Raw genomic sequence first — 10,307 nt, forward strand, 5'->3', positions numbered from 1 at the left:
TCATATTTGATTAATAGCTTTGCTGGTTAAAGGATTCTTGGTTGGCAGTTTTTTTTCTTGCAGGGTTTTATATATGTCTCCCCATTGCCTTCTCACTTGCATGGTTCCTGCTGAGAGGTCTGAGCTTAGTCTGACTTGCTTGCCTTTGTATGTGACCCTTCTGTTTTCTCTTGCTGCTTTCAGGAGTGTCTCCTTCTCTTTGAGTTTGGAGAGCTTGACTATGATATGTCTTGGTGATTTTCTTTTGGGGTCCACCCTTCCTGGACTTCGTTGAACTTCTTGTATGTTTATTTTTTTGCTTTTGAGGGTGTTTGAAAAATTTTCTTCCAGTAGTTCTTCAACTATTTCCTCTGTGGACTTGTGTGATTCATTTTGTTCTGGAATGCCAATAATTCTTAGGTTATTCCTCTTCATGTTGTTCATCATGAATCTTAGACCTTCATCTGAATTTTTTACCCTCTTTTGTGTTTGTTCTTCTATCTTAGTGGTATTAAGGGACTTGTTTTCCAGCTCACTGATTCTTCCTTCCATTTTGTCTATTCTACTCCTCTGCCCTTTTAGGGTGGTTCCTAATTCTGTTATTTTACTATTGATCATTTGGACCTCTTTCTATAGGTTTTGGATTGTTACCAATGCTGTATCTATCTTGTTTGATTGTTCCTGTAACGCTTTTCTGATTTCCTCATTATTTTTCTCAACTCCATTTTAAAGTGTTTTGAAACATTTTATAATCATTTTTCTGAATTCTTTCTCAGGAATTTCCAAGGCCTGCCCTCCTTCCAGCATGGAGACAAGTTCTACTTCTGGTTCATTTGTCTCAGATATTTTATCTTTTTTCTGGACATGTGCCAATATGGTCATCTTCTTTTGCTTCTTGGGCATGTTTAATGTTTATCTGTGGCCCTAATACTTAATTGAGTATGTATGTTGATAATTTTTTTATGTTTTCTGATTGCCTCCAGGAAGATGTGATCAGGATGTGGTCTTCCCTTTTCACTCTTCTTATTGCTTAACTCGGAGTAACTTTTGCAGGTGTTGCCCATTTCCCTGGTTTATGGCAGCTGGTATTGGTTCTTGCCTGGGTTTTGGTGTTTTATAAAGTGTTATTGCAACTTGGCTATTTGGCAGCAGGTGCTGACTCTTTTTGTGTAATGTAGGGGGACAAAGAGTCCTCCAATAGCAGAAGGGAGGCTATGTGACAGCCAAACAACACCAGTTGGGTAGAAACCAAAACCAAAAGCAATAAGAAAAGCAATAATGAGAGGAAAGCAAAGCAAAACAAACAAACAAAAAAAAAGATGGAAAAAAAAGAAAATAAATGTAGCACCAGTGAAAACAAGATTAAATAAGGCAGTCTCTAATCACACACACACACACACACACACACACACAAAAGGGGGGGAGGGGCAGAAGAAAGAGAGGAAAAAAGTGTAGCTTAATGTAAGTAAGTCTTTAATGTCCTAACTCTCTTTCAGTCCCTTCTGAGCTCTTCTCCTTGTTGATATGCTGTGGAGTCGATCGTGACCCACAGCGACCTAGTATAGGGTTTCCAAGGAGCAGCTGGTGAGCTCGAATCACAGTCCTTGCAGTTCAAAAGGCTTTGCAGTCTGGTGCATTAACCCACAGAGCCACAGCAGGACTGCTTTGTTATTGGTGGTAAACAACTACTCAAGGGCGTTTCAGCTTGGGCTGGCCTGCGCCTTGATGGGCGGACCTGAGGCTCGGAGCCTGGGCAGAGGGCTGGCCTAGGCCGAAGAAGTGGGGGGCGGGCGAGTGGCTGCAGGCAGATGGCGCGTCTGTGTCTGATGACGTCTAAAATGCCTCTCTCTGTCTCCCTGTGCTGTGAGCACCCCAATTTGCCCTATATCCACGCCAACAATGCCCAACATGGCAATGAGGCTCCCCCTGGGATGTACTATGCTAGTTCCTGTGGCCCCACTAGCTCTCTGGGAGTGTTTGCCCTCTGAATGGGTTCGCTCAAGCCCTGCTCTTCAAGCTCTGCAGTGGGCGGGGAGTAGTCCTGGAGTAGGAGCCGAGTGCAAGCGGGTGGAAGCTCAAAATGCTCGTAACTCCTCAGCAGTTTTATTTTTTATAAAAGCAAGCTCATAATGTTGAAGTCTAATGTTTTATGTTTGCCCAAAAGCTGTCTGTCTACCAGGTGGTGGCCTCCCCTGTGCGATACCATTCCCACTTTCTCTGGAGCCTGTGTACCTGTGCTGCACAGTCAGGGAAGCACCAGAAGTCCCCTGCCCCTTCTACTTTTGCAGGACTCTTTCTCTCCCTATATTACACAAGAAGACTCAGCAACTGCTGCCATATAGCCAAGCTACAATCACAGTCTATAAAACACCAAAACCCAGGCAAGAACCAATACCAACTGCCATTTATCAGGGATGCAGACATCTTTGAAAGTCACTCTGAGTTAAGCAGTAAGAAGAGTGAAAAAGGAAGCCAACATCCTGATCACATCTTCCTGGAAGCAATTAGGAAGCATAAAAAATACCAAAACACATACTCAATTAAGTAGTAAAGCCGCAGATAAACACTAAACATGTCCAAGAAGCAAAAGCAAGTGAACATATCAGCACATGTCCAGAAACAAGATAAAATGTCTGAGACAAATGGTAGACCAGGACTGCATTCTGGAAGGAGGGCAGGCCTTGGAAATGTCTGAGGAGGAATTCAGAAAAAAATGACTATAACATGATTCAAAACACTTTACAATGGAGTTGAGAAAAATAAGGAAGAAACCAGGAAAACACTACAGGAACAATCAGATAAGATAGGTACAGCACTGGAAACAATTCAAAACCTACAGAAAGATGTCCAAACAATCAATAACAGAATATCAGAAATAGACATTCTGAAAGGGCAAAGGAGTAGAACAGACGAGATGGAAAGCAGAACCAGTGAGCTGGAAGACAAATCTCTCAATACCACTAAGATAGAAGAACAAACAGAAAAAAGGATTAAAAAAATCTGAAGAAGTTTTAAGATTCAAGTTGGACAACATGAAGAGGAATAACTTAAGAATTATTGGCATTCCATATAAGAAGAATCACACAAGTCCACAGAGGAAATTGTTGAAGAACCACTTGAAGAAAATTTCTCTAACATCCTGAAAACTGAAAAGATAAACATTCAAGAAGTTCAATGAACCTCAGGAGGATAGACACCAAGGAAAATCACTGAGACATATCATAATAAAGCTCTCCAAAATCAAGGAAAAGGAGACACTCCTTAATGCAGGTAGGGAGTACAGAAGTGTCACATACAAAGGCAAGCAAATCAGATTAAGCTTGGATCTCTCAGCAGAAACCATGCAAGCAAGAAGGTGCTGGGGAGACATAAAAATATCTGAAAGAAAAAAAATTGCCAACCAAGGATCCTTTATCCAGCAAAGATATTAATCAAATATGACGGTGTAATCAAACATTCCAGGATAAACAGAAGCAAAGGGATTTGGCCAAAGCGAACAATGCACTACAAACCATACTAAAGGAAGTTCTGTGGACTGAAAACCAACAAGAACAGACAACAACCAGAGATTGGCATATGTGGCATTACCTCACAGAATTAAATCAACAGAAAGAAGAATTGAGAACAGAACAAAACTATAAGAACAAACTCAGAGAATATGGGTGGTCAGTGTATGATCAAAACAAGTACAATATAAACAATGGTAACCACATAGCAACAGAGATTCAGATGGTGAGAAGGTCAGATAGATTACAGGGTAAAATTGTTGTTGTTGTTTGTTGTTGTGTGCCATGGAGTCAGTTCTGACTCATAGCAAACTGCATAGGGTTTCTAAGGCTGTAAATCTTTAAAGGAGCAGAAAGCTTCATCTTTCTTCCGTGGACCAGCTGGTAGTTTTGAACTGCTGACTTTGTGGTTCACAGCCTGATTTGTAACCACTATGCTACCAGCACTCCAGGATAAAATAGACTGCACTAAATGGAGAGAAAACTTAATGGACTATAAGTTTTCAATCTAAGAAAATTTATACTTCACAACATATCAAGGGGATGAAAATCCAAGAACATGGAAATTTAACACTATGAGGAAACTCATAAGAAAAAAACACAAAAAGCATGAAGTCAACAAAGGAAGACACACAGAACAAAGAAAGTAGCAACACCACAAAAAACCAAATGTAATGGCAGCAATTAATCAATACCTATCAATAATTACACTGAATGTAAATGTATTAAATGCATCTGTTAAGAGACAGAGAGTGACAGAATGGATAAGAAGCAAGATCCTTCAATATGCTGTGCGCAAGAGACACATCTCATACACAGAGACAGAAACAGATTAAAAGTCAAAGAATGGAAAAATATGTATATCAAGCTGATTGCAATAAAAAACAATCTGGAGTGGCAGTACTAATCTCTAATAAAATAAACTTTAAGGCACAACCCAACATAATAGATAAAGATGGACATTATCTCATGATTAAAGGGACAATTGGACAAGATGAAATAACCATAATAAATATCTATGCTCCCAATGAAAGAACTCCAAAATATATAAAGCAAACTCTACTAGATTTGAAGAAAGAAATAGATGAGTCTACAATAACAGTGGGTGATTTTAATACACCACTTTCAAACATGGATAGAACAACCAGAAAGAAACTTGACAAAGACACAGAAGAACTAAACAATAATCAGCCAACTGGACCTCATAGATATGTGCAGAACAGTAAACCCAACAACTTCACAATACACATTATTTTTCAGTGCAGTTGGAACATTCTCCAGAATAGACCATGTCTTAGGACACAAAACAAATCTCTATAAATTTACAAATATCAAAATATTACAAAGCATCCTCTCAGACCATAATGCTACCAAATTAGAAAGCAATAATAGGAAGACCAAGGAAATCAAATCAAATACATGGAAACTGAATATCACCCTGCTGAAAAGTGACTGGGTAGTAGAAGAAATTAAATGTGAATTCACAAAGTTCCTAGAAACAAATGAGAATGAAAACACAACATACCAAAATCTTTGGGACATGGCAAAAGCGATGCTGAGAGGACAATTTATTGAAGTAAATCCACACATCCAAAAAGAAAAAAGAACCAAAATTAACACAGCACACAACATCTACAACAATTAGAAACAGACCAACAGAAGGAACCTACAGCCACCAAAAGAAAAGAAGTAATAAAGATTAGATAAGAAATAAATTACATAGCAAACAGAAAAACTATAGAAAGAATCAACAGGACAAGAAATTGGTTCTTTGAAAGGATTAACAAAATTGACAAGCCATTGACATCCCTAACAAAAGAAAAGAGGAAGAAGACACAAATAATACACATTAGAGACCACATGGGTGATGTCACAATGGAACCAAAATAAATCAAAAGAATAATAACAGAATACGATGAAGAGTTGTACTCCAACATATTTGAAAACTTAGAAGAGATGGTTACATTTTTTGATAAACACGACCTACCTAAACTTACACACAGTGAAGTAGAAAACCCGAACAGACCCATAACAAAAGAAGAAATGGATCAGGTCATCAAAAGTCTCCCAACCAAAAAAGTCCAGGCTCAGATGGCTTTACTGGCGAGTTCTACCAGACATTCAGGGAAGAGCTGTCACCAATTCTACTCAAATTATTCCAGAAGATAGAGGAGGATGGAAAACTTCCTAATACATTTTATGAAGCAAGCATAACCTTCATACCAAAACCAGGGAAGGATGTCACTAAGAAAGAAAATTATAGACCAATATCCCTCATGAATATAGATGCAAAAATTCTCAACAAACTGCTAGCCAACAGAATCCAGCAACATATCAAAAAGATAATATATCATGATCAAGTAGGATTCATAACAGGGGTGCAAGCATAGTTCAACATTAAAAAAGTGATCAAGGTTATCCACCATAGGAATAAGAAAAAGAAAAGAACCACATGATCATAACAATTGATGCAGAAAAGGCATTTGACAAAATCCAACATCCATTCCTGATGAAAACACTCAACAAAATAGGAATTGAAGGGAAATTCCTCAACATAATAAAGAGCATATATACAAAACCAACAGCCTGCATTATTCTCAATGGAGAGAAACTGAAAACCTTCCCTCTGTGAACAGGAACCAGACAAGGATGCCTTTTGTCAACACTCCTCTTCAATATTGTTCTGGAAGTGTTAGCTAGAGCTATATGGCAAGACAGGGAAATTAAAGGCACACAAATTGGCAAAGAGGAAGTACAACTGTCTATTTGCAGACGATATGATCCTATACGTAGAAAACTCCAAAGACTCAGTAAAAAAGCTACTAGACCTCATTGGAAGATTCAGCAAAGTGGCAGGATATGAGATCAACATACAAAACTCAGCTGGATTTCTCTATACCAAAAATGACAGTATTGAAAAGGACATTAGGAAAGCAATATCATTGACAATAACCATCCAAAGGATGAAATATCTAGGAATAAATGTAACTAGAGCAACAAAGGACTTATAAAAAGAAAACTACAAAATACTACTACGAGAGACTTACAAAAATGGAAGACAGTACCATGCTTCTGGATAGGAAGACTTAACATTGTGAAAATGTCAATACTGCCCAAAGCAATTTACACATATAATGCAATCCCAATCCATATTCCAACAACATTCTTCAAAGAGATGGAAAAAACATTTACAAACTTTTTATGTAAAAGAAAGAGACCCAGGATAAGCAAAGCACTGCTTAAGAATATGAATAAGGTTGGAGGCCTATCACTCCCCGACCTCAAAATATACTATAAGGCTATAGACAGAGTGGAAGAAAATGTGGAACAATTTCAAATGAAAATTGAAAAAGACAGGGATTTCTGGTCAGAAAAAGACTGTAGGAACTCAAGATTCTGACTCTTGCCCACTGTTCAGGTCTAGAATCGAACTCACCCTTGTGACCTAATTTTCAGTCAAGCAGTAGATAGTTATATAGGGGCAATAGCAATACGAGTAAACACTCCATGGAATGGTCAATAATTCAAGATCAAAGTAGCAACATTTACCTAATGGCAAATTTGAGAAGCGATAGGAAGGAGGGTGGAATGCAAATGAGAGCCATGGAGAGAGAGGGGTTTTAATGGCTGTCACATATAGGGGATTGTAACCATTGAGATGAAACAAAGTGTAATTAGTTGAATGTAAAACTAATGATCTTCGTTTTTTCAAAACGGGTTTGCCTCCAGTATACAGGGGATGGTGAAAACCATTAGAAAACCTAAGACAAAATGGGAAAGGAAAAGATGCATATCAACACCATTGTTAATGAGCATGTCAATTCCTACAAATCAACCACTACTGGTCACCTGATCTACAAATGTGATGGGATCAACAAAAGAACCATTGAAACATGTGAGAAGGAAGCTGCTGAGCTGGCAAATGGCTCCTTCAAGTATGTCTGGGTCTAAACTGAAAGCTGAATGTGAGTGAGGCATCACCATTGATATTGCCCTGTGGAAATTTGAGACCAGAAAGTACTATGTGACCATCATCAATGCCTCAGGACACAGAGACTTTATCAAAAACATGATTACTGGAACTTCACAGGCTGACTATGCTGTCCTGGTTATTGCTGCTGGTGATGGAGAACTTGAAGCTGGTATCTCTAAGAATGTTCAGACCCGTGAGCATACGCTATTGGCTTACACACTGGGTGTGAAACAGCTAATTGTTGGTGTTAATAAAATGAGTTCCACTGAGCCACCCTACAGCCAGAAGAGATATGAAGAAATAGTTTAGGAAGTCAGCACCTACATTAAGAAAATTGGCTACAACCCTAATGCAGTAGCCTTTGTGCTAATTTCTGGTTGGAATGGTGATGATAAGTTGGAGCCAAGTGCTAACATGGAACACCCAAAGTTGCAGACAATTCAAGGGATAGTTCAAGGAATGGGTAGTCACCCTTAAGGATGACAATGCCAGTGGAATCACATTGCTTAAGCTCTGGATTGCATCCTGCCACCAACTCATCCAACTGACCAGTTGGCATCTGCCTCTAGGATGTCTACAAAATTGATGATTTTGGCACTGTCTTTATGGGCAGAATGGAGACTGGTGTTCTCAAACCAGGCATGCTGGTCACCTTTGCTCCTGTCAGTGTTACCACTGAAGTAAAATCTGTTGAAATGCATTATGAAACTTTGAGTGAAGCTCTGCCTGGGGACAAGACAGTTTTCAACATAAAGAACATCTCTGTCAAAGATGTTGCCAAGGTAATATGGTTGGTGACAGAAAAAAACAAAAACAAAAACAAAAAAACAATGGAAGCACCCGAGTTCACGGCATAGGTGATCATCCTGAACCTTCCAGGATAAATCAGTGCTGGATATGCACCTGTGCTGGATTGTCACACAGCTCACGCTGCTTGCAAGTTTGCTAAACTCAAGTAGAAGATTGACCACTGGTCTGATAAGAAGCTAGAAGATGGCCCCAAATTCTTGAAGTCTGGTGATGAAGTTGAAGTTGACATGGTTCCTGGAAAGCCTATGCATGTTGACAGTTTCTCAGACTACCCTCCCTCCTCTGGGTCATTTTGCTGTTCGTGATATGAGACAGACTGTTTCTGTGTGTGATCAAGGCAGTGGACATACAAAAAGGCTACTAGAGCTTGCACTCATCAGATCTGCTCAGAAAGCTCATAAGGCTACATGCATATTACCTTTAACACTTTGGAGGAGAATATTGAAAGGGCCACGGGCTGCCAAAAGAACTAACAGATCTGTGTTGGAAGAAGAGCAGCCAGAGTGCTCCTTGGAGGCCAGGATGGACAAACTTCGTCTCTCATACTTTGGACATATTGTCAGGAGAGACCAGTCACTGGAGAAGGATATCATGTTTGGTAAAGTGGAAGGTCAGAGGAAAAAAAGGAAGACCACCAGCGAGATGCATTAGCAAAGTGGCAGCATCAATGGGCTCAAGAGTGGCAACAATAGTGAGGTTGGCCCAGGATCAGGCCTTGTTTCATTCTACTGTGCATAAGGTGGCTATGAGTTGGTACCGACTCGATGGCACCTAACAAAAACAATAACAACTCCAGTCTTAATCAGTGGTGGAAGAACAGTCTCAGAATTGTTTGTCTCAATTGGCCATTTAAGTTTAATAGTAAATGACTTCATTAATGACAGCAATTCATCGTAAAACCTTCCAAAGAAAGGAATGTTATATGAACCATTTGTTTATTTTGTGTGTGGCAATTTTATTAGTGTTTAGAATTAGTACCATTTCAATGGAAAAAATTTGATAAAAAATTTGTCACAGAATTTTAGGACCTAATAAACTATAATGAGAAGAAAAAAAAAGAATATCTCTGTAAACCTTCACGATAAAAAATTTAAAAATAATGCACAAGGTTTTCTAAGGGTAAATATGGTCCTATTCAACAGGAATACTCCAACTGTTTGGAAAGAGAATGGTGGCTTCCCTGAGAATTAGAGATGCATTTTAATGAGGCCAGATTAATATACCTTAAAAACTTCTGCAAAACACACAGAGAGAACTTGCTGAAAAGACTTTATTTGGGATAAAGAATGGAAGTGAAGGATAAGTTACAAAGATTAACAGAAATCTTCTTAAAATTTTCTAAACAGACTATGATCTCTTTTGTCTCTGTCTTTAATGATCATCAGCAGCAAAGATTTAGAGAAATACCACTTAATGCACAGGTCCCAAAACGACGTTCTCCGAGACGACAAAATCCTCTTCTGCAGTAGCATATACGTCTACTTCTCAGGTCTGGAGAATCAGAGGAAGCATTTGACATTGACAGTTGATTCAGGAGTGTGTGATAAACAGAGGATCATGAACAATTTACATGCTGGGTTCAGTGGATGTACCGTTTTTATTAATCTAAGGCCCACAGTAATGATCAATTTTAATAGGGTAGCTAGCAGTAAATACATTAAATAGGAAATGTTGCCACACAGGATTAGAAACACATTCTGATATTGCAAATATTAACATGATGCTACAGATAAATACAAGGAGCTCTGGTAGCGTAGTGGTTACGAATCGGGCTGTTAACCTTAAGGTCAGCAGTTCGAAACTACCAGCCGCTCCGCGGGAGAAAGATGAGGCTTTCTACTCCCGTAAAGATTTACACCCTCGGAAACCCTGTACAGGGTCGCTATGGGTCGGACCCGACTCGACGGCACTTAACAACAACAACAACAACAACAGATAAATACAGCTTTGTGCAATTGCAGATGGTTCTTGTCATAAGAAAACAAAGAATAGGAGTGGCAGGTACAGTGAGCAAGGAGGGAGGGCGTGGTCAAGCCAGA

General features: G+C 39.1%; 1 pseudogene; it reads left to right on the top strand.

The window, feature by feature from the left end:
• Positions 1 to 7,256: 7,256 nt before the first annotated feature.
• LOC102818393 lies at positions 7,257 to 8,573 on the top strand (annotated as a pseudogene).
• The last annotated feature ends 1,734 nt before the right edge of the window (positions 8,574 to 10,307 follow it).

Source organism: Chrysochloris asiatica, unplaced genomic scaffold (genome assembly GCF_000296735.1).
Source record: "Chrysochloris asiatica unplaced genomic scaffold, ChrAsi1.0 scaffold00064, whole genome shotgun sequence".
Lineage (NCBI taxonomy): Eukaryota > Metazoa > Chordata > Mammalia > Afrosoricida > Chrysochloridae > Chrysochloris > Chrysochloris asiatica.